Here is a 23,465-nt window from a genome sequence, read left to right as displayed (position 1 = left end):
TCCCCATCCTGAGACCTCAGAATTAAAATCTGCCTTGACATGAATCTAACCACCTCCTCCCTCTACTGTGAAACCAGTGGCTGCCCCGTTGCCTGCAGGAAAAATCCGAAGCTCTTGATGTATGGCAGCTCAAGTTCTCCACAATCTGTCCCGGATTTTCCCTCCCACTGCTCAGCAGCTTGAACCTGGACCCCAGCCACCCCACACTCCACATCATCCCTAAAATATTCTGGGTTCCCTTCAACGATTCCTCATCTGGTGCACCACAAAGCAAATATAACACAGAATCTACTTATGAATGGTGTACTTGTGCTAAAAAACACTTGGATGATACTGGAGAACAAAGACAACATTGGGGGGAAATGGTGCAGAAGTATTATTTGGTAGTAAATAACAAGAAATGATTAGAAATATTCTCACCCAGGAGAAAGAGGTGCTCTCAGACATTGCTGGGGGAGGGGAAGGTGGCTCAACCCCTGTAAAGGGAGAGTTGGCAAAACCGACCTGTACTGATGCAAATACCATTTGATGCACCAGTGCCACTTCTGGAAATCAACTCTGCAAATACCCCTTCATGCACACAAATTTCAGACACAAAATTATTCTTAGGGGGGTTCATTATAATGACAAAAGGTTGGAACCATCTCAGTAGGGGGCTGGTTTGAGTTCCCTTGTGGCTCAATGGGTTAAGGACCTGGTGCTGTCACTGCCGTAATTCAGGTCACTGCTGTAATGCAGGTTGGATCCCTGGCAGGGGAACTTCCGAATGCTGCAGGTGCAGCAAAAAAAAAAAAAACAGGGAGCTGGTTAATGTAATATGTACATCCACCAAGGAGACTAAGATTTGTGAATAACAATGAAGGAGCTCTGTGTGGACCCATATGAAAAGATCTCCAGGATATACCGATAAGTCTATTGCATGTCACCCTTGTTAGGAAGGGAAAATTAAAATATGTATCCATATATAACATGTAAGGAAACACCAGAAGTAGAAATAAGAATCTAATAAAAATGGTTAACTAGAGAAGGAAAGAGTGGATGTGGATAACTTTTCATGTCATTTTGATTTTTGAATCCTGTTAAGTCTCTCCTGTTTGAAAATTAAACAAAATTTTTATTTTATTTTTTGAACATAATTTTTAAAGGATTATACCTACACAAATAAAATTTTTAAAATTCAAAAAAAATAAATAAATAAAATTCAGTAATCACAAAAACATATCAGATTGGGCTCCACTTGCCGGATGATCAATGGAACCTATGGATTTTGCCTTTTCTTTCCTTGAGGAAAAGCATTTTGTCCTATTGACTTTTTTTGTCTCTAGGACTGAGCACATAGTAGGCATTCAACACGTATTCATTGATTCAATGGCTGTTGTTTTGTGGAAACTAACAGCCACAGAGAAAATGCCAAATAAGGTGCATTTGATCGAGACTGTTCACTTTATTTAACAAGAATCACCATAGTGATGAGAGACAAGTGAGAGAAATGGCTTTGCGGTTGCTAACAGCAGCAGCCTGAGGCTGGTGGGCCCTCTGAGGCAAAACCTGGACTAGATCCAAATGAGGGGTTCATCACTGCCTAGAACTTTATGCTTTGGGGGACGGGGGTATCTTATTGTAAAGCTTTATTCATTTTAACAGCAAATGCTGAAAATGTTTAAATATGTATTATCCCTTAAAATGCATAGCTAAAATATAGGAGATTTGGTTTTCTTGCCATTTTTCCTTAGCTGATTAAAAAAAAAAAAAAAACAGGAAATGAAATCTGGTTTATATATAATTTGTCACACATGTAATATATCCAACTTTGTAAGCACTCCAAGTTTTCATTAACTCTGCTGAAATATATTTACATTAAGAAATCTCTCAGTCCTAATGTCGTTAGTTTCAAACTTCCAAACTTGGTTGTTTTGCTAAAAATGCAGATCAGAGCCAGATGGAGGACCAAGCACCCCCATTTGACCTCCCTCCTAATCAAAATCCCATAAATGACAGAAAAGACTTGTTTAATTGGAAGAACCAAAAAAAAAAAAAAAAAAGGGAACGAAAAGGAAAGGAAAAAGAAATCCATAATGGCAGCCAAGAATCTCTAAATATTGCAGAAAAATCAACACCATGATTAAAAAAAAAGAGCTCAAACATAACAGAAGAATCAATAGAGAAAGACATTATAAGAACCATAATTTCTACCTTCAGAGGGATAATAGAGGATATTTCATCCACAAAAATTAATTGAAAATAGTAAAAACTGAAGATTAACTTCAAAAACTTGGGTGTTCCCAAAATAACACAGCTCAGAGGAAATTAGTGACATGAAAGATCAAACCAAGAAATTCTCCTAACGTTAAGTTTGAAGGACAAAGAAATAGAAAATACGGATTAAAAGTCAAGAGATATGAAGGATAGAGCAAGAAATTCCAGTAACTGAATAACAGAAGTTCCAAGAGGAGAAAATAGGTTAAATGAAGTGAAGAAATACTCAAAGAAATAACAGGGTGATGGGTGGCAATTCCAGAGCTGAAGACATCAGCCTTCAGACTAATGGGGCTCATTGAGTAATAAGCAGAGTGAATGAAAAGCAAAATAGAATTTCATACGCTAGGGAGTTCCCTGGTGGTCTAGCAGGTTAAGGATCCAGCATTGCCACTGCTGTGGCTCAGGTTCAATCCCTGGCCCAGGAACTTCCCTATGCCACAGATATGGGGTAAAAAATCAAAAATATAGACATATTGTGGTAAAATTCTGAAGACAAAGGGTGAAAGGAAAATCCTACTAGCTTCCAAAGAGAGAAAATAGGTTATCCCAATAGAACGAAAAATCGGCTTGGCATCAGGCATCTCCATTATCAACTCTGAATGCTGGAAGATAGTACGGCATTTTCCCTAATAATCTGAAGGAAAAATCATTTTTAACCTAGAATATGATATCCAGCCAAATTGGCATTCAAGTGGGGATGCAAAATAAAGACATCTTCAAGCATGGGTAGCTTCATACTGTCTAAAGCGCCCCCAAAGAACCAAGAAGGTGGAAGATTGAGAATCCAATAAATAATGGAGGGGGAAATACAGTGAAAATTAAGAGTTGGTGCACTAGGCTTAACAAAAAGTTAAATTTCAATCTGAAATTATGATCTCGAATGAGCTCACTGTGGCAGGGAACTGGAGTGCAGGGTTAATGGAAGGGGCTGGGAGGGAAAGACGTGAAATTAAGCTCAAAGTGCATACACTACTGTCCAACTGCAAGAACAAATCTTTTTGACAAAGTGTCCAATTATATAACTGTCCTACTTCTAAAAATAATCAATTTGGGATTTTTTTAATAAATTGCACTGATTCAGTAAATAATTGGACAAGTAAACCAGTTTTCCTTTTTTAAGCTAATGAAAGTATGTATAAATTGCGTCCTTGAACTCACTCAAGGGCAGGAATAGGGAGGAGAGCACATCTAAGAGATGTTGAGGTGTATTTCCTCTATGCCCACTTTCTGGAGAGTTTTTATCATAAATGGGACGTTGAATTTTGTCAAAAGCTTTTTCTGCATCTACTGAGATGATCACATGGTTTTTATTCTTCAACTTGTTAATGTAGTGTATCACATTGATTGATTTATGGATATTGAAAAATCCTCACATCCATGGAAATACCTAGGATTAAACCTACCTAGGGAGCTAAAAGGCCTATACTCAGAAGACTATAAAACACTGATGAAACAAACAAAAGATGACACAAAGAGGTGGGAAGATAGATTAATTCTTCTTGGATTAGAAGAATTCATATTGTTAAATGACCACCAAGGCAAGACACATATTCAGTACAATTCCTATCAAAATACCAATGGCATTTTTCACAGAACTAGAGGAAATAATTTTTAAATTTGAATAGAAACACAAAAGACCCTGAATAGCTAAAACATCTTGAGAAAAGAACAGCGCTGGAGGAATCACCCTCCCTGACATCAGACTGTACTAGAAAGCTACAGTAATCAAAAGAGTACGGCACTGGCACAAAAAAACAGATGCATAGATCAATGCAACAGAATAGAGACCCAAGAAATAAATCCATGAATTTATGTTCAACTAATCTACAACAAAAGAGGCAAGAACATACAGCAGGAAAAAAATAGTCTCTTCAGTAAGTAGTCCTTACTGAACTGGACAGCTACATGTAAAAGAATAAAATTAGAACATTCTCCAACACTATATTCAAAAAGGAACTCAAAGTGGATTAAAGACCTAAGCATAAGACTGGATACTATAGGAGTTCCTGTCGTGGCACAGGGCAAACGAATCTGACTAGGAACCATGAGGTTGCCAGTTCAATCCCTGGCCTTGCTCAGTGGGTTAAGGATCTGACGCTGCCATGAGCTGTGGTGTAGGTCGCAGACACAGCTCAGATCCCGGGTTGCTGTGGCTGTGGCATAGGCCAGCGGCCACAGATCAGGTTAGATCCTTAGCCTGGGAACCTCCATATGCCGAAGGTGTGACCCTAAAAGGACAAAAAAAAAAAAAAAAGACTGGATACTATAAAATTCCTAGAGGAAAACAAAGGCAGAACTCTTTGACATAAATAATAGCAATACTTTTTTTGATCCATCTCAATGTAAAGGAAATAAAAGCAAAAATAAATGAATTTAAAAGATTTTGCACAGAAAGGAAACCATAGACAAAATGAAAATACAACCTACTGACTTGAAGAAAATATTTGCAAATGATATGACTGGATGAGGGGTTAATAGCCAACATATATAAACAGCTCATACAATTCAACATCAAAAAAACAAACAACCCGATTTTTTAAATGGGCAGAAGAACTGACTAGGCATTTTTCCAAAGAGGAAATACAGATGGCCAACAGGCATATGAAAAGATGCTCAGCATCACTAAGAATCAGGGAAATACAAATCAAAACCACAATAAGATATCACCTCACACCTATTAGAATGGCTATCATCAAAAAGAACACAAATAACAAATGCTGGCAAGGCTGTGGAGAAAAGGGAGCCCCTATACGTCACTGGTAGGAATGTAAATTGGTGTATCCACTATGGAAAACAGTATGGAAGTTTCTCAAAAAGCTAAAACTAGAACTACCATATGACCCAGTAATTCCACTGATGGGGATATAGCCAAAAAAAAATGAAAAACACTAATTCGAAAAGATACATGCATCCCAATGTTCATAGTAGCATTATTTACAATAGCCAAGGAATGGAAGCAACCTAAGTGTCCATTAGGAGATAAACGGACAAAGAAGATGTGGTATATATACAATGGAATATTAGCCATAAAAAGAATGAAATTTTGCCATTTGCAGCAACATGGATAAACTCGGAAGGTATCATGGCAAATGAAATAAGTCAGACAGAGAAAGACTAATATTGTATGATATCACTTATACATGGAATCTAAAAAATACAACAAACTGGTGAATATAACAAAAAAGAAGCATATTCACAGAGAGAACAAATTAGTGGCTACCAGTGGGGAGAGAGAAGCTGGGGAGAGGAGTAAGGGATTATTTTAAAAATACACAGTCATTTTTAAAAATATTTGAAAGCACATCGATATAAAGCAATATAGAAAAAATATAGAAAGAAAATTAACTCCCTAAAATCCTTAGAATAAGGCAGAATTTAAATATATCAATACATAAAAATAAAATAAATGTATAAAATCAAACATATGTGCAATTTAAACTATATTACTATACATATACCAAGATGCTCACATTAAAATGATGTATAAATTGATACAAGCATTGTGGAGAATTGACAGCTTCTTACACTGTTAGACATTATCTTACCTTATGACCCCATAATTCCAACCAAGAGAAATTAAAACATGTGTCCATATAAGTACTTATACAAGAATATTGATTGCGGAGCTCCCGTTGTGGCACATCGGAAATGAATCCAACTAGTATCCATGAGGATGCAGGTTTGATCCCTGCCTCTTTCAGTGGATTGGGGATCTTGTGTAGCTGTGTAGCTGTGAGCTGCAGTGTAGGTTGAAGATGTGGCTTAGATCCCACGTTCCTGTGGCTGTGGTGTAGGCCAGCAGCTGCAGCTCTGATTGGACCCCTAGCCCGGGAACCTCGATATGCCGCAGGTGAGGCCCAAAAAAAGGCAAAAAAAAAGAATGTTGATTGCAACTTTAGTCATTTTTTGTGTCTGCATTTTTTTTTTGTCTTTTCTAGGGCCACACCCATGGCATGTGGAGGTTCCCAGGCTAGGGGTCGAATCAGCGCTATAGCTGCCGGTCTACACCTCAGCCACAGCAATGCGGGATCCGAGCCACATCTGCGACCTACACCACAGCTCACAGCAAGCAAGGCCAGGGATCGAACCCTCAACCTCATGGTTCCTAGTCGGGTTCATTAACCACTGAGCCACAATGGGAACTCCGCAAATTTATTCATAGAAAAAACTGAAACACCTCAAATGCTCATCAACAAGAAAATGGATAAATGTGATAAATTCATACAATGAAATACTACTCAACGATTTCAAAAAGGAATGGCTTCCTGATACAAGGAAGCAATTTAAAAGCAGTATTTTCAGCTAAAGGAGCCAGATACAAAAGAGCATATATTTTATGGTACATTAATATGAAACTCAAAACCAGAAGAAAAAAAAAACTAACTTTTGGAATAGAAATCAAAATAGTGGTTGCTTGGGGAGTGGGGGTGGGGGTAGAGGGTGGATAGACTAGAAAGGGACAGGCAGGAATGCTCTATATCTTTTTTGTTTTTTTAATGGCCACTGCCACAGCATATGGAAGTTCCCGGGCCAGGCATCAGATCTGAGCTGCAGTTGCAACCTATGCTGCAGCTGTAGCAATGCCAGAGCCTTTAACCCACTGTGCCACACCAAGGGATCAAACCCATGTCCTGGTGCTGCAGAGACGCCACTGATCCCCTTGTGCCACAGCAGGAACACCCAAGCAATGTTCCATATTGCTATACAAATAATTGGCTATACAAATAAATATTTGTCCAATATCAATGAACTACACTCTCAAGATCTGTGCATTTGACTGAACTATACCTCAGTTTTTTTAAACGTACATGTGTGGAGTTGAATATGGTGTCTGGCTTAAGCTGAGGGGCAGATAGGGCCATCTGTGGAATTGGACAGCCCACAAGAATCAGTGGGCTCTGGGCAGACAAAGCTCAGCTCTCTCATGAAGAGTCTGAAACACTTTTCCTGGAGCTCAGGATCTGGTCACCTCTTTAGGTTTTCTAAGGGCCCAGACAAATCATGGGGAAGAACTTCAATTGGGCCCACAATCACTATTTTTTTCTTTTTAGGGACACACCTGCAGCATATGGAAGTTCCCAGGCTAGGGGTCAGATCAGAGCTGCAGCTGCCGGCCTATACCACAGTCACAGCAACACCAGATCCTTAACCCAATGAGTGATGCAGGGATCAAAACCACATCCTCACGGACACTAGTCGGGCTCTTAACCTGCTGAGCCACAACGGGAACTCCCTACAATCTCATTTAAACGTGTCTGCTGCATGGTAGGGAAGGAGGCCCAAGAAGGCAGGTGAGCAGAGGGAACCACAGGGCATGTGCTGGTGAGCAGAAGCAGCAGGAAACTGGCCCTGAACCCTCCTGGGCAGCCCTTCCTGGAGTCCCAGGGGCCCTGGGGAGGCAGGGTGGAGCCCCCTTCCCTGGCCACTCTGCTCAAGGACTCTCTTTCCCACCTTGGCTGCCAGAGTCTTATGGAGCTCTGCAGTTTCAGCTATCCATCCCCTCTGAGAGGTAAACATGGACCAGGCAGTGTTTCTCAGCTCTGTCACAGGAGAGAGCTGCATGGGAGGTCCTGGGAGCTGGCCCTGCTACGGATGCCAAGGAAATGGACACCGTAGGGCCCACAGGGTACCTGAAAAATAACGTCAGCAAGACAGCAGGTTTGAGCAGGGGCCCTTACCCCGGAGGGCAGAGCAAACCGAGGTCAGAAGAGCAGGAACAGGGCCCCGAAAAGGCCATGGCCCCCTCACAGGATAGGAGGCGACACCCTCCACACCCCACGGAGGCCAGGAGGGACCAAGGCTGCTGCCCTCACCTGGGGGGACACACCTTAGCCAGTAACCACAGGTAACAACCTAGAGGTGACTGGGGTTACTCAAGTAAGACCCCTCAAAGCCCACAAAAATACAGAGGAGGTGTCCTGCCCAGGAGTCTGGGCTGCAGCATGAGCAAGTAAGGACACCAAGCCACCACACGCTCACATCAATATCAACAAGATGGGCGTGGCTGGTGCAACCCAGGGCTCTGAGCTCACACCCACAACACAGCAACTGTGCAAAAATACAACTGGAACAAAACAGGGCAAAACATCAAAAGCGATCCTCTCTGGTTTCTTGGCCACACCCTGGAACTGGCTCATCCCTGTGCCTCTTCCCATGTACAGGAGACCTTCAAATGACCTCCAAATGGGCAGACAAGTCACAGCCACTGTGGCAAATAACTCGTGTTTATTTTGCATAAGAACTTAATCTGTACATTTTTGTGATTTATTTCAGCATGTATGAGTTTGACTCTCAGGGAGTTTTGTGTTACAACCCTTGTCTTTTGTCCCAAAACAATGATTATATTTGCTAGAAATACATGAAATTTATTTATGATTGATAATAAAAGTGAAATACATTTGTTTTTTTCTTTTTCAGCTGCCCCGGTAGGGCCGGGGAGCAAATGCATTCCACAGCTGCTGGATGCTTAAGCCACTGCACTGGGATAGGGATTGAACCCACCTCCAGAGAGGCAAGCCAGATCATTAACCCACTGTGCCACAGAGGGAACTCAAAAATGAAATACATATTTTCTAAAAGTGATTTTCCCCTTCTCTGAAATGTGTTGGTTCTTTATAAGTTTACAATAAGAGAAAAACTTTGAAATGTATCTGCGGACATGTGATTACATATAGAAGAGAGCTGTCAGACATTTTTCCCTCAGGATAATTTTATACTTTTAAAAATATATATTGCAGACACCCTACATAACTTTTGTTTATGTGACTTATATCTATCGATTTTAACTGTATTAGTAAAATTGAGGAAATTTTGAAATATTTATTTTTAAGTAGCAATAATAAACCCATTGCATGTTAATATAAATAACGTTTTTATGAAAAAATAACTATATCTTCTAAAAACTTAGTGAAAGGGTAGCATTGTTTTACATTTACAAGTCTCTTTAATGTCTGGCTTAGCAGAAGACAGCTGAATTCTGAGCTATGCTTCAGCCTTCAATCTACTGCAATGCCACACATCATGTGGTCTCTGGAAAATTCCACTGTATACTCCTGGGAGAAAGAGTGGGAAAAAAGCAAATGATATCTTAGTATTATTATGAAAATATCTCTGGCTACACTTTGAGAACTACTAACAGAAAGTATAATCACAACTATATAAAAATAGGCAAGTGAAAATTCCTGAATAGAAGTTTCATGATGCCACTTGGTGGCATCTCTAATTATTGCAATTCCCAGTTATCACACTTGTGTGTGTGTGCGTGGAGTATATGGAGTGTTATGTACATGTGTGGCAAGGTATGTGCATGTGTGTGTTCACAGGGGTGTGTGATGTGGTATATTGTGTGTGTATGTGACACAAGTGTGGGGGGGCAGTATGTGGTATATGTGAGGGACGGGGCATATGTGCGTGTGCTGCATGTGTGTGGTGTTATGTGCATGTATTGTATGTCTAGGTGTCTGTGTGTGCATGCATGTATGTGGTGTCTGTGTACGTGCATGCACTGTGTGTGGTGTGTGCATGTGTGTGTGTGTACCGAGTCTTATGTGGTATGTGTGCACGTAGGGTATGTGTGTGTGTGTTTGTGTAATATTTGTACATGGAAGAACAGAATTACTTTCAGCATCTTCTGATTATGTGCCTGGCCCTGTGCCAGCTGCTTTACTGTTTAGAAAATACCTATAATCGGGAGGTTGGGATTAGCATATACACGCTACTGTATACAAAATCAATAAGTAACAAGGACCTGCTGTATAGCACAGGGAAATAGCACAGGGAAATCTACTCAATACTGTCAATACTCTGTGATAGCCTAAATATGAAAAGAATCTGAAAAAGAATAGATATGTGTATACAAACACATACACACACACACACATATACACACATATATAACTGAATCACTTTTCTGTATGCCTGAAATAAACACAACATTGTAAGTCAACTATACTCCAATAAAATTAAAAAGAAAACACTTTTTTTTTTGTCTTTTTGCTATTTCTTGGGCCGCTCCCGCGGCATATGGAGGTTCCCAGGCTAGGAGTCGAATCGGAGCTGTAGCCACCGGCCTACGCCAGAGCCACAGCAACGCGGGATCCGAGCGGCGTCTGCAACCTACACCACAGCTCACGGCAACGCCGGATCGTCAACCCACTGAGCAAGGGCAGGGACTGAACCCACAACCTCATGGTTCCTAGTCGGATTCGTTAACCACTGTGCCATGACGGGAACTCCCAGAAAACACTTAAATTGTCCAGCACAGCTCCAGGCACAAATATGTCAAGAACATTTCCTTGCTCTCCACCAGCTTCATGAATCAAGCATTATCTTCATGGACAAGGAAGGCCCTTGGAGGTAACATACTTGCTCAAGTTTCCACATCTAGTGAGTTGGGGAGCCCAGGATCCAGACCTGGATCTCCTGATCAAAGAGGAAAATAGTCTCCTGTGCTAATGATTATCTCTAAGTTATAAAAACCATCTATATGGTATGATCCAAAATGTGTAAAAAGGCAAACAAATTTCTGAATGAAAATGGTATGACAGCATCACCTGGGCATTTTCTCTGCTCCATTACTCTTTACACTGGCATGTGTGCACATATCTAGGCTACATGCATAATTGGAAAAACATCAGGAGTTCCCATCATGGCTCAGTGATTAACGAATTCGACTAGGAACCATGGGGTTGCAGGTTCAATCCCTGGCCTTGCTCAGTGGGTTAAGGATCCATCGTTGCCATGAGCTATGGTGTGGGTCGCAGACGCGGCTCAGATCCCACATTGCTGTGGCTGTGGTGTAGGCCGGCAGCTACAGCTCCGATTCGACCCCTAGCCTGGGAACCTCCATGTGCCACAGGTGAGGCCCTAGAAAAGACAAAAAGACAAAAAAAAAAAGAAAATATAAGACATCAACCAGCACCTACAGGACACCAGCTATATGCCAAGCCCTGTGTAAGACACTTCCACATTCAAGTATAAACATAACAAGGACTCAGTCTCAAAGTCACATGCTCAAAACCTGACTCTATTTTTCAGATATAATTTGAATTTCTTTTTTTTATTATAGTTGATTTACAATGTTCTGTCAATTTCTGCTGTACAGAAAAGTGACTCAGTCATACAAATATATACATTTTTTTTCTCACATTATCCTCCATTATGTTCCATCACAAGTGACTAGATAAAATTCCCCATGCTATACAGCAGGATCTCATTGTTTACCCACTCCAAATGCAATAGTTTGCATCTACAGACCCCAAACTCCCAGTCCATCCCACTCCCTCCCCCTCCCCTTCTGCCTTAGCAAACACAAGTCTGTTCTTCATGTCCAGGAGTCTGTTTCTTTTCTGTAGACAGGTTCATTTGTGCCATATATTAGATTCCAGATATGTGCTATCATATGGTATTTGTCTTTCTCTTTCTGACTTACTTCACTTGTATGAGTCTCTAGTTCCATCCATGTTGCCTCACATGGCATTATTTTGCTCTTTTGTATGACTGAGTAGTATTTCATTGTGACAATGTGAATTTCTTTTTTTTTTTTTTTGGTCTTTTTAGGGCTGCACTCATGGCATATAGAGGTTCCCAGTCTAGGGGTCGAATCAGATTTGCAGCTGCCACCATATGCCACAGCCACAGCAACTCAGGATCTAAGCTGCATCTGTGATCTACACCACAGCCCATGGCAATGCCGGATCCTTAACCCACTAAGCAAGGCCAGGGATCGAACCTGAGTCCTCATGGACATCAGTCAGGTTCGTTAACCACTGAGCCACGATGGGAACTCTGACAATTTGAATTTCTGAGTCCAGTTTATATACACCTCATCTAATCCCTTGAAGGAACACTCCATCCCATCCATGGTCACTCAGGCACTTCAGGCAGATTCCCCGACCCCCTTTCCTCATATCCTCATTTCCCCAGCATCTTCCCAGGAAGCACGTGATGGGCTGGCTCTATACCCACCAGCGTCCACTGAAGCCCCCAGCCATGGCCACCTGCTGGAAGGGGAAGCAGCAGGGGAAACCCAAGAAGTGGGGAGCCAGATTTTTGTGGGTCAGCTCTCCCACCACGCTCTTCCCCCAACACCCCTAAGGAAAGCAGGACTTGCTTCCATGCCTCGTGCCAGTCCCTGGTACAAACTGGCCCAGAGCCCCCAGTCCTCAGCAGTGCAGGTCTGGAGAGGCCCAGTTCCCTGACCCGAGTAGAATCCCTGGGGAGCTAGTGAATATGCCCATTCTGGGATCCCACCCCTAGAGATTTGACTCAAGTGGCCTGGGCCAGAGCCTGAGCATCTGCCTTCCCAACAAGCTCCCAAAGTATGCTGATGCCCTGGTCCAGGACCACACTGAGCAGTACTGGTGCAAAGGACCCAGGGGCTGAGGGAAGGGGACAGAGGCCAGCCACCAGAGCAGGTGGCTCTGGGAGAGGCAGATTTCAAATAGGAAACAAAAACAGCATTGAGAGAAACACTGTAATGAGAACACTTAAGGAAATTGATATATCAATGTAGATAGAGATTAGATATAGATTTAGAAGATATATATTCTAAAATCTTGGGTTTTTTCTTATTGTTTCTTTGTAAAATCTTCTTGACTCTCCTCAAGAGTTCTCACTGTAATTATTTTTTAGGAGTTCTCCTGTGGCTCAGCAGGTTAAGGATCGGGCATTGTCACGGCTGTGGCATTTGCGGCCTATGAAAAGTTCCCAGGCTAAGAGTCAAATCAGAGCTGTAGCTGCCGGCCTACACCACAGCCACAGCAACGTGGGATCCTAGCTACATCTGCAACTTACACCACAGCTCAAATCAACACCGGATCCTTAACCCACTGAGTGAGGCCAGGGATGGAAACTGCATCCTCATGGATGGGTTCATTTCCTCTGCACCACAACAAGAACTGTTTTTTGTTTAATTTTTATTTTTTTCCCTTGTCTTGAAACCTACTTCCCCCGCCAGCATCTACCCCATTATACTTGTCTCAAAGTCCTCCCTACTCACCATCTCTCTTTAACTCACTTCAACCAGGCTCTGACAAATTGCTCTCCTCAAGGTTACAGGTCATTTCCACCTAGGTCCCATGGCCTGTCCCCATCTTACTGCCCCATCCAGATCACTCCCTCCTTCTTGTAACATTTTCCTCCTTGGGTCTCAGGATACCATCTCCTGCTCCTCCTTCCATCTCTCTGAACATTTCTTCTCTGTCTCCTTTGCTGGCCCCTCCTCTTCTCCATGACCTTCTTTCCCCCCCTCTATCTACCTGGTTTCCTTGGTGACCTCGTTCACCCATATCTCCTCCCACCCCTTCCCGGCAAGGAGAAGACCATATGTGACCAGCTCTGGTCAACAGGCTGTGCGCAGAAGAGACGGGTCACTTCCCAGCAAAGCCTGGCACACAGCTCACCAGCTGTCTTTTCTCCTGCTGCTGCTATTTGGAGAAATCCTCATGTTGATGTGCAGGACCAAAAACCCAAGCAGCCTGATTGCTGAGTCACTCTATGAAAGACAGATGTCCTGGAAATGAGCCCAGACCTGCCTCAAGCTTCATATGATTGAGCAATAAACTTCTGTGTCTCCAGCTACTGGGATTTGGGAGATCTTTGTTACTGAGGCAGAAGCATGGCCTACCTGACCAATACAGTTACCTCGTCCAGTTTTATGGCTTCAAATAATATCTTATACCAGTAACGCCCAAATTTCTAGATGCAGCCAAATTTGTCTCCTGGAATCCAGACTCAAATATCCAATTACTCACTCAACATCTCCATGTCTATGATGTTAGACATATCAATATTAACATATCCAAAAACAAATTCTGGATTTTACCCCAAGGGCATTTCTCATTTCAACTCTGCCAACCACCATAATATACTGCTACCAACCTCCACTGCTACCACCCTGATCCCAGCCACCAACACCAACAGCTAAAGAAGCACTGCCTATTAGATCTCCTGCTTCGAATATATTCTTTAGAATATATTCCCATGCAATCTATACTATACCCGTATCGTTTGTGCCTAATAGGTGAGCCAGAGAGATCCTTTTAGAATAAGTCAGATCACATTACCCTTCTGTCTCAAAACCCTACCATGGCCTCCCATTTTAGGCAAAGTAAATCCAAAATCTTTACAGTGGCCTACAAGATCCTACGAGAGCTAGATTTGCTATCCATCAGAACGCCCTTACCCACTCTGTACCCGTCACACCAGCATCCGTGCTCTTCAACCAACACACAAGGACACTCCCTTCTTAGCTGCATTCTAGAATTTTCCTCCATCAGGTCCTACAAGTCTCACTCCCTCACCTTGTTTTCTTAAATCTCACCTTTTCAAGAGGCCTACATGAACACTCCATTTAAAATTGTAGACTAAATAAATAAATAAACAAATAAAAATAAAATAAAATCGGAGATTATCCCCATATCACCACTCCTAACTCTCCTGACTCTACCCTAATTGTCTCTTTCTTCCTAGTTCCCATCCTCTTCAAATATATTATAGAATCTACCTCTTTATTTATCATCTATCTCTTCCCACCAAAATGTAAGTCCCGCGGAGATAGGGCTCTTTGTACTTTTCATTGATATAACCCAAGTGCCTGAATTTGGGCACAGAGGAGGTGATCAAAAATGTCTGTTAAATAAATACAAAAATAAAGAATTCATTCATGGGGGGAGAAAAAGCAACATGGAGAACAACCAATGAACGATAGCTCTGAAATGAAAGAATGGAATGGCAGAGAATAGTAAGATACAATACATGAAAACTTCCCAATCTGAAATAAAACCTTGAATTTTCCTACTGAAAATGCCAAGATAATTACCAGGCAGAGTTAGATTCTAAAGTCATAAGTATAGACATTTCCTATAATTTTTTTTTCTTTTTTGCTTTTTTAGGGCCACACCCAAGGCATATGGAGGTTCCCAGGCTAGGAGTCCAATCAGAGCCACAGCTACTGGCCTACACCACAGCCACAGGAATGCCAGATCCTTAACCCACTGAGCAAAGCCAGGGATCAAACCCGCAACCTCATGATTACTAGTCAGATCTGTTTCCACTGAGTTTTTGAACTACAATGATCCAAAGAAAATCCTATGAGCTTCCAAAAAGAAAAAAATAGGATACTAACCAAAGAAAATCATACTTTTAACATATTTCTCACAAAATTCACCATAAATATGTCCCTTCTGAGGAAATAATTCAAGGATTATTCTCATAAACATGAAAATTAAATCAGAACAATGACCTCAAGATAGAAGACAAAGTGTGCAAGAAATACCAGTGAATGATAAATCTCATAAAAATATAATCTGGGAGTTCCCATCACAGCTCAGTGGTAATGAACCCAACTAGTACCCATGACGACATGGGTTCAATCTCTGGCCTCGCTCAGTGGGTTAAGGATCCGGTGTTGCTGTAGTTGTAGTATAGGTCACAGTCACGGCTCGGATCCTCAGTTGCTGTGGCTGTGGCATATGCCGGTGGCTACAGCTCTGATTAAACCCCTAGCCTGGGAACCTCCATATGCCTCGGGTGCGGCCCTAAAAAAAAAAAGACAAAAAAATAAAAATATAACCTGCTTTATGAAATAATTATAACAAACTGCCCATTAGGAACTAGGTGCTATCTGACCCACCAAATCATAAAACTGGGGGGGGGGGGGTGCCAGGAGCATTCTATTATAACATAGAGGTGGTACATTGTAGATGGGTCTGAGTGGATCCAGACAACTCCAATAAACTACCTGTGAGTCAGATCCTACAGGACCTGCCCCTACTGGTTTGCTGCCATGTCTGCAGCCAAACTATGGTCTCATGGGGATCCCCTATGACCATGAAGCAAAGAAGAAAAAAGCACAACATGCCAACACCAGCCCAGTGTGGACAGACACTCAGGGAAGACCCTGAAAGACAGTAATGAGAGGAGATGTTCCCCAAAGACAGAACTTCAGATTATGCATCTGGTGGTCCACATTGCATGGAAGAAAAGATGGCTTGTGATATGGATCTACAGTGATTTATAGGTAATGGCTAACAGACTGACCACCTAGTCAGGGACTTAGAAAGAAGCTGACTACCCGGAAGACAGTGTCCATCCCCTGCGGAGAATGCTCTTGTAACCTTCTGTGGATGTCAGCTAGCCTCTTCCCCAGCTGCCCAATGCTTGTTATTTAGGTCTGGTGCAAAGCTGCCATGGCATATGGACTTTCCTTCATAAAGGCTGCCCTGGGCACAACCACTCCCAATTGCCCACCCTGCAAAAGACAGATGCAATGGTGGCACCACTTCCTGAGGAGACAACTTAGTCCACTCCAGGTGACTACAGTGGGCACTGCTCTTGTGGAGGGGACAGCAATTTGTCCTCACAGAGACAGACATATTTGGGGTTGAATATGAATTCGCCTTCCCTGACCACAATATGCTTGGAGGCTGCCATAATCATAACACCCAATCTAGATAAACAAGGACTTGTTTTTTAAAAGAAAGAAAGGATTTCCCTGGTGGCTCAGCAGGTTAAAGACCTGACATCATCACTGTGTGGTGCGAGTTCGATCCCTGGCCCAGGAAACTCTGCATGCCGCAAGTGTGGCCAAAAATAAAAATAAATAAATAAAAGGGAAGAAAGATGGAAGGAGGGAAGGAAGGGAAGGAGGGAAAATATCCCTACAAACACAAAAGCAAATTTTCTAAATAAAATATTAGTAAATAGAAGACAGCGTTCTACTAAAAAAATAATAGTTACCAAGCAGAATTTATTTCAAGAATAGAAGGATAGAGGATATATCAGATATTAAACTGATACGAACAGATACTACACCTGATCTTAGCCAAAAGGCCAATGTGATAAAAAGAATATGTGTGTGTGTGTGTGTGTGTGTGTGTGTGTGTGTGTGTATAAAACTGGGTCACTTTGCTGTACAACAGAAATTGACAGGACACTGTAAATCAATAATAATAAAAAAAATTTTAAATAAAGTAGAAAAAAGAATATAGTTTAAGAGTAGAAAATCTCCACTAAAAAAAAAAAGAGTAGAAAAATCTCTTCTTTCCACATTAACAGATCAGTGAAAAAAGATTTTATTTTCTTGACTACAGGTTTCTCCCTTTATCCAAAAGTGGAGCAATCCTATGAAATCTTTCAGAAACGCAAAAAATATGGTCATAAAACCAAAAAGCAATTACACATCTTGCTAGTGGATGCACAAAGTAATCGCGATAGAGCACAGATGCTCACAGACACGGTTCACAGCTATGGCAGCTCAATATTGAGGTGTTGAGTGTCATTCCTGGGAAAAGATCTTGGCGGGGCCATTCTCACAGCTGGGGGCACCTCTGCTTCTACAAAGCAAACACTGAACCCTATTTTTGCCTTTTTTGTGAAAGCAAAAATCCTCTTGAGTTTCTTCAGTTCAAAGCAAAAACACTAATGTTTTAATGTAATAATGTAGATCTTTGTAAAAATGAAGTGGTGTAAAGAGAGGAATATCTCTCTACATTTTATAATGTTTGATCTCATTCCTGATTTTATTTTCAACTTGAAGAATAGAAAGACGCTTGCTTAACTTCATAAAATTAAAAAACTTCTCCCAAAAACCTATAGCAAGAAACAAGTGCCATAGCCAGAAGTATGCAACCAGTAACAAGAGAAGCAAAAGATACAGATATAAATGTTGGAAAAGAAAAAAAAGACAATATTTTGCAAAAGATGTAATTGTTTGCCTAGAAAATTCAAGAGAATCAGTTGATAAATAAAGAATTAATAAAAGAATAAAGTGGAGAGGTATAACCTCAACATACAAAAATCGATATTGTGCATTTCAGGTAAGTGGAGGAAAGATGAAGTATTGAATAAATGTTTAAATAAACAGCTAACATTTTGGGAAGAAGTTAAATTACTGCATCATATCACAGACACAGAAATAAATCCAGACAGATCGATATACCAAATATAAAGGATAAAACAATGATAGTACTAAAGGACTATTTAGAATCTTGTTTAGAATCGTGAGATGGGGGAGGGCATTTTAAGAAAACCTAAAAGATGGGGAGTTCCTGTTGTGCTCAGCAGAAACAAATCTATTATCCATGAGGTTGCAGGTTTGATCCCTGGCCTCGCTCAGTGGGTTAAGGATCCAGCGTTGCCGTGAGCTGTGGTCTAGGTCACAGACATGGCTTGGATCCAGCATTGCTGTAGCTGTGGTGTAGGCTGGTGGCTATACCTCCAATTTGACCCCTAGCCTGGGAACTTCCATATGCCACAAGTGCAGCCCTAAAAAGACAAAATAAAATAAACTAAATTAAATTAAAAAGATAAAGAAAAAACAAAAACAAAAAACAAAAAAAACGAGGCCACAATAGCTCTGCTTCCTGCCAAGTTGGCAAACCAGCAGGGGCTGCAGACTTGCTCTCTAGAATGAAGGAGGCATGAATACCACGAACTAACGCCCCACCTTAAAAGATTCCCGAGAAAACTCTTAAGAAATTAAAATTTAAGCCAAAAGTTGCAATGAGTAGACAGGTTGGAGGAGAGCTTTTCACCCCCGCCCCCCAGCCCCCAACAATTTCTTTAGGATACCATGTCCTCCTAGAAACCTGTGGGAACTGCCTGGACCATGGACGCTGCAGATCATGGGTTGGTGTTAGGGCAGTGTTAAACCCTGCTTAGACGACAGCTGATGAAGAATACTCTTCCACCATAAAAAGGAATGAATTTGTCTCCAGCAGTATTGAGATGTAATTGGTATATCACATTGTATTTGTTTGCGGTAGAACATAATGACTTGTAATGCACATACACTGCAAAAAGAGTGCCACAATAAATTCAGTTAAATTTTGATATTTGCTGTAACACAGATGGATCTTAAAAACATGTCTAGTGAAATACCCAAACACAGAAGAACCAAACATTATCTGATTCCACTTAGATCAGGTACCTAGAATAGGCAAATTCACAGACAAAAAGTGGAATAGAGGTTTACCAGGGGCTGGGTAGAGGGGGAAGGGGGACCTAGTGTTTAAAGGGTTCGTTCAGAGTTTATGTTGGGGAGGATGACAAAGTTTGGGGTGTAAATACTGGTGCTGGGTACACAACACTGTGAAATTTAATGCCACTGAATTCTATGCCTACAAATGGTTAAAATGTTAAGATTTCATTGTGTGTATTTTACCACAATTTTTTAATTGCTATGCATAAAAGTGGAAGAGAGGTGTACGCTCATGGGGCATCGTGCCTCTGCTCTTCTCCTCCAATCCCCATGACTAGAGGTTTACAGTCTATGGAAACTGCCTCTTCTTGGTGCTACCTTTAAACATAGGGATTCAAAGGTTAAAAAAAAAAGCTGAAGAGATGCCTGGCAGCAAACAAGGAGTGATCAGTGGTGGTTCGATGCGATCCCAGAGCCCATCTGGGGGCCCATCCCCCTCCACTCCTTCATCACCAGTCTAGGGCCTCATCTTCCCCAATCCCATGGCCAGCCTGAGAGTCTGATACCCTCAAAACAGCTCGACATTCAAGGAGAACAACCAGCTCAAAAGAAAGACACCAACATGTAAGAGAGAGCGAGAGAGACAGATAACATACCATCTGAAATGGAAGAGTTAGAGAGGACAGAGACTTTATTCATTTTTTTTAAAACAGGAGAATTTTAATATAAAGAATCATTTACTATAACAAGACTTTGGAATGATAAAGGATTGGATAGTAAGTAGTAAACATTTTGTAGTGTTAAAGAGAAGGGAGAGGCTAGAGTACTTTTAAGATTTTAGACTCTAAAGACTTTATTTATTTATTTACTTGGGTTTTTTTTTTTTTTTCCCTGCTGTACAGCATGGGGACCAAGTTACACATACATGTAAAGACAGAGACTTTAAATCAGCATGCTTAAGGAAATAAAGGGCTATATTAGCAACAGGATATGAGAACAACAACAAAAAAGAAACTTAAAAAAAATAAGGAGTTCCCCCGTGGTGGTGCAGTGGGCTAAGGATCCGGCATTGCCACAGTTGCAGCTTAGGTCCCTGCTGTGGGACAGGTTCGATCTCTGGCCCAGGAACTTCCACATGCCGAGGGTGTGGCGAAAAAATAAAATTAAATTAAAATTTAAAAATAAGTGGAAAGATTAGGTATCAAAAACGTAATCATAGAAATAAAGATCACAATAGCTGGTACAAATAATACAAGAAAAGAGAATTGGGAGTTCCCCTTGTGGCGCAGTGGTTAACAAATCTGACTAGGAATCATGAGGTTGCAGGTTCGATCCCTGCCCTTGCTCAGTGGGTTAAGGATCTGGCATTGCTGTGAGCTGTGGTGTAGGTTGCAGACGCGGCTCAGATCCCGAGTTGCTGTGGCTCTGGCATAGGCCGGTGGCTACAGCTCCAATTAGACCCCTAGCCTGGGAACCTCCACATGCCATAGGAGCAGCCGTAGAAAAGACAAAAAAAAAAAAAAAGAATTGGTCAGAAGGACTTCTCCCAGAAGTATGCTAGAAAGGGTAATGGGTTAGAGAATATTAAAAGGAACAGAGTTCTCCTGCATCTCAGTGGGTTAAGGAACTGGAGTTGTCACTGCGGCAGCTTGTGTCACTGCTGTGGCACAGGATGGATCCCTCACCCGGGAACTTCCACACGCATCAGACATGGCCAAAAAATAAAAACTTAATTTTTCCTTTTTTTTCTTTTTTTGCTTTTTAGGGCCGCACAGCCACAGCCACAGCCTCAGCCACAGCCACAGCAACGTCAGATCTGAGCCATGTCTGTGACCTACACCACAGCTCACGGCAACACCAGATCCTTAACCAACTGAGCGAAGCCAGGGATTGAACCCGCAACCTCATGATTTCTACTGTGCCATGACAGGAACTCCAAAACTTAAAAAATTTTTTTAAATAAAAAGAACAGAAAGAGATTTAGAGGATAGTGTCAATATCTAGATAAAAAGAGTCCCACAAAAGAAAAAGCAGAAGGAATCAGAGGAAATTCTTGAAGGCAAAAATGGATATAAATTTCCCAGAATCAATGCAGGATAGAACGTCTTGGATGAAAAAGCCACAGGGTGCCACAGAGAAGACGTGAGGAAAAACACCACACATACAGTACAATGTCATTTAAGCAGATCAAAGACAAAGAGAAAATTTGAAAAGCTTCCAGACAAAAGAACAGTCCATTTTCTATGGAATAATAATCAGACTGACATCAGACTTTTCAATGGAACACTGAATGACACAAAACAAACTAGTCAAATTTTTCAAAGTAAGAGAAACTAGAACCTAGCTTTTCATATCCAGTCAAATTTTCACTGCAATATGAGAGTAATAAAAAAAGAAATCACCTCAGGCACAAAGGTCCTCAGAGATTTTCTCACACAATGACTCCCATCTGAAACAATTCTGATTTCCTATCTGTGACTCAAAATCCAGAACCAATAGGACAAAGACGTATATACTTCATTACTTTAAAGTACAAACTGCACGGCAAAAAACACCACAAAGTGAAGAGATAAATGAAAAAAATATTTGCAACGTATAAGACAAAGGATTATTATCATTAATATGTGAGGATCTCCGAAACACTGAAAAGGGAAAAAAAAGCAACAACCCAATAGAGAAATGGACAAAAGAAATGGATAGATCACAGAAAAAGAATTTAAAATGCCATGTAAATCTATGAAAAAAAAACTCAATCTGGCTTATAATAAGAGCAGTGCAAGTTAAAACTACATTAAGATATAATTTCTCACTCATCATGGTAACAGTTCTCTGGCACCAAAAATCTCTCTCATACTTCTCCTTTTTAGCTAAACCCTTCCTCCATCCCTCACCCCTGGCAACCACTGATCTGTTTTCTATCCCCGTAGTTTTGCCTTTTCCAGAATCTCCTGTAAGTAGAATCATAAGCATGTAAGCTTTGGATGGACCTATTAGAAAACTTTTACAGATGTTTGAAACAATTCAGGTATATAGATCACTTTTCCAACTATAAATTTATGGGGAATTCCCAGTGTAGCTCAGCGGTAATGAACCCAACTAGTAACCATGAGGATTCGGTTTCGATCCCTGGGCTCGATCAGTGGGTTAAGGATTTGGCATTGCTGTGAATTGTGGTCTAGGTCACAGACACAGCTTGGATCTGCGTTGCTGCGGCTGTGGCGTAAGCCGGCAGCTGCAGGTCTGATTAGACCCCGAGCCAGGGAACTTCCAAATGCTGCAGGTATAGTGGCCCTAAAAGCAAAAAAAAAAAAAAAGAAAAGAAAAGAAACTATAAATTTATGAAGTCTAAATACAGATCAAATATTTCTTACAAAAATATACAAATCAATTTATTCACACTAGCATAGACCAACACAAAATTAAGGTAAATAAGACTACTATAGGGAGTTCCCGTCATGGTGCAATGGTTAACGAATCCAACTAGGAACCATGAGGTTGTGGGTTTGATCCCTGGCCTTGCTCAGTGGGTTAAGGATCTGGCATTGCCATGAGCTTTGGTGTAGGTTGCAGACTCGGCTTGGATCCCTCATTACTGTGGCTCTGGCGTAGGCCAGTGGCTACACCTCTGATTAGACCCCTAGCCTGGGAACCTCCATATGCCGTGACAGCAGCCCAAGAAATGGCAAAAAGACAGAAAAAAAAAAAAAAAGACTACTATACACAAAGGCAAAGATATATGTGCATATAAAAATTATTTATAAGTTAACCAATGTGTACAAGACCACTATGAAGGAAATTTAAACTTTCTTTTAAAAGCTATAAAAGGTCATCTGATGAAGAAACATACCAATGTCTTCTTCATATTAATCTATAAATTGAATGCAATTCTATTATAATCTCAGTCAAATTTATTACGGAACTTGATAGATTTATTTTGAAATATTTTGATCCTAGTAATGGCAGACTAATTTATTCAAATAAAACTTCCCACCAAGAAAAATTATAATACAATTTAAAATGTCTCTCAAATCTCCTTTAAAACAATTAAGAGATTCTGGTTCCAAATAAGAGAGTCAGCCCAGCCTTCCCTACGTCTCCCACCGAATGCAGCTAAAAATCACGGACACAATCTGGAGTTTCCACTGTGGTAAGAAGGGATCCACTGCATTTCTGGAGCTCTGGGATGGAGGTTCAATCTCTGGCCAGGCACAGTGGGTTAAGGATCCAGCGTTGCTGTGAACTCTGGTGTAGGTCACAGATGCGGCTTGGATCCTGCGTTGCTGTG

General features: G+C 41.2%; 1 pseudogene; it reads right to left on the bottom strand.

Annotated features, from left to right (window-relative positions):
- Positions 1–16,989: 16,989 nt before the first annotated feature.
- LOC125126622 (uncharacterized) lies at positions 16,990–17,101 on the bottom strand (annotated as a pseudogene).
- Between the last annotated feature and the right edge of the window lie 6,364 nt (positions 17,102–23,465).

Source organism: Phacochoerus africanus, chromosome 4 (assembly GCF_016906955.1).
Source record: "Phacochoerus africanus isolate WHEZ1 chromosome 4, ROS_Pafr_v1, whole genome shotgun sequence".
In the NCBI taxonomy this organism is placed as follows: domain Eukaryota; kingdom Metazoa; phylum Chordata; class Mammalia; order Artiodactyla; family Suidae; genus Phacochoerus; species Phacochoerus africanus.
The sequence above is the reverse complement of the archived record's forward strand: the minus strand, read 5'-3'. Positions and strand labels throughout refer to the sequence as shown.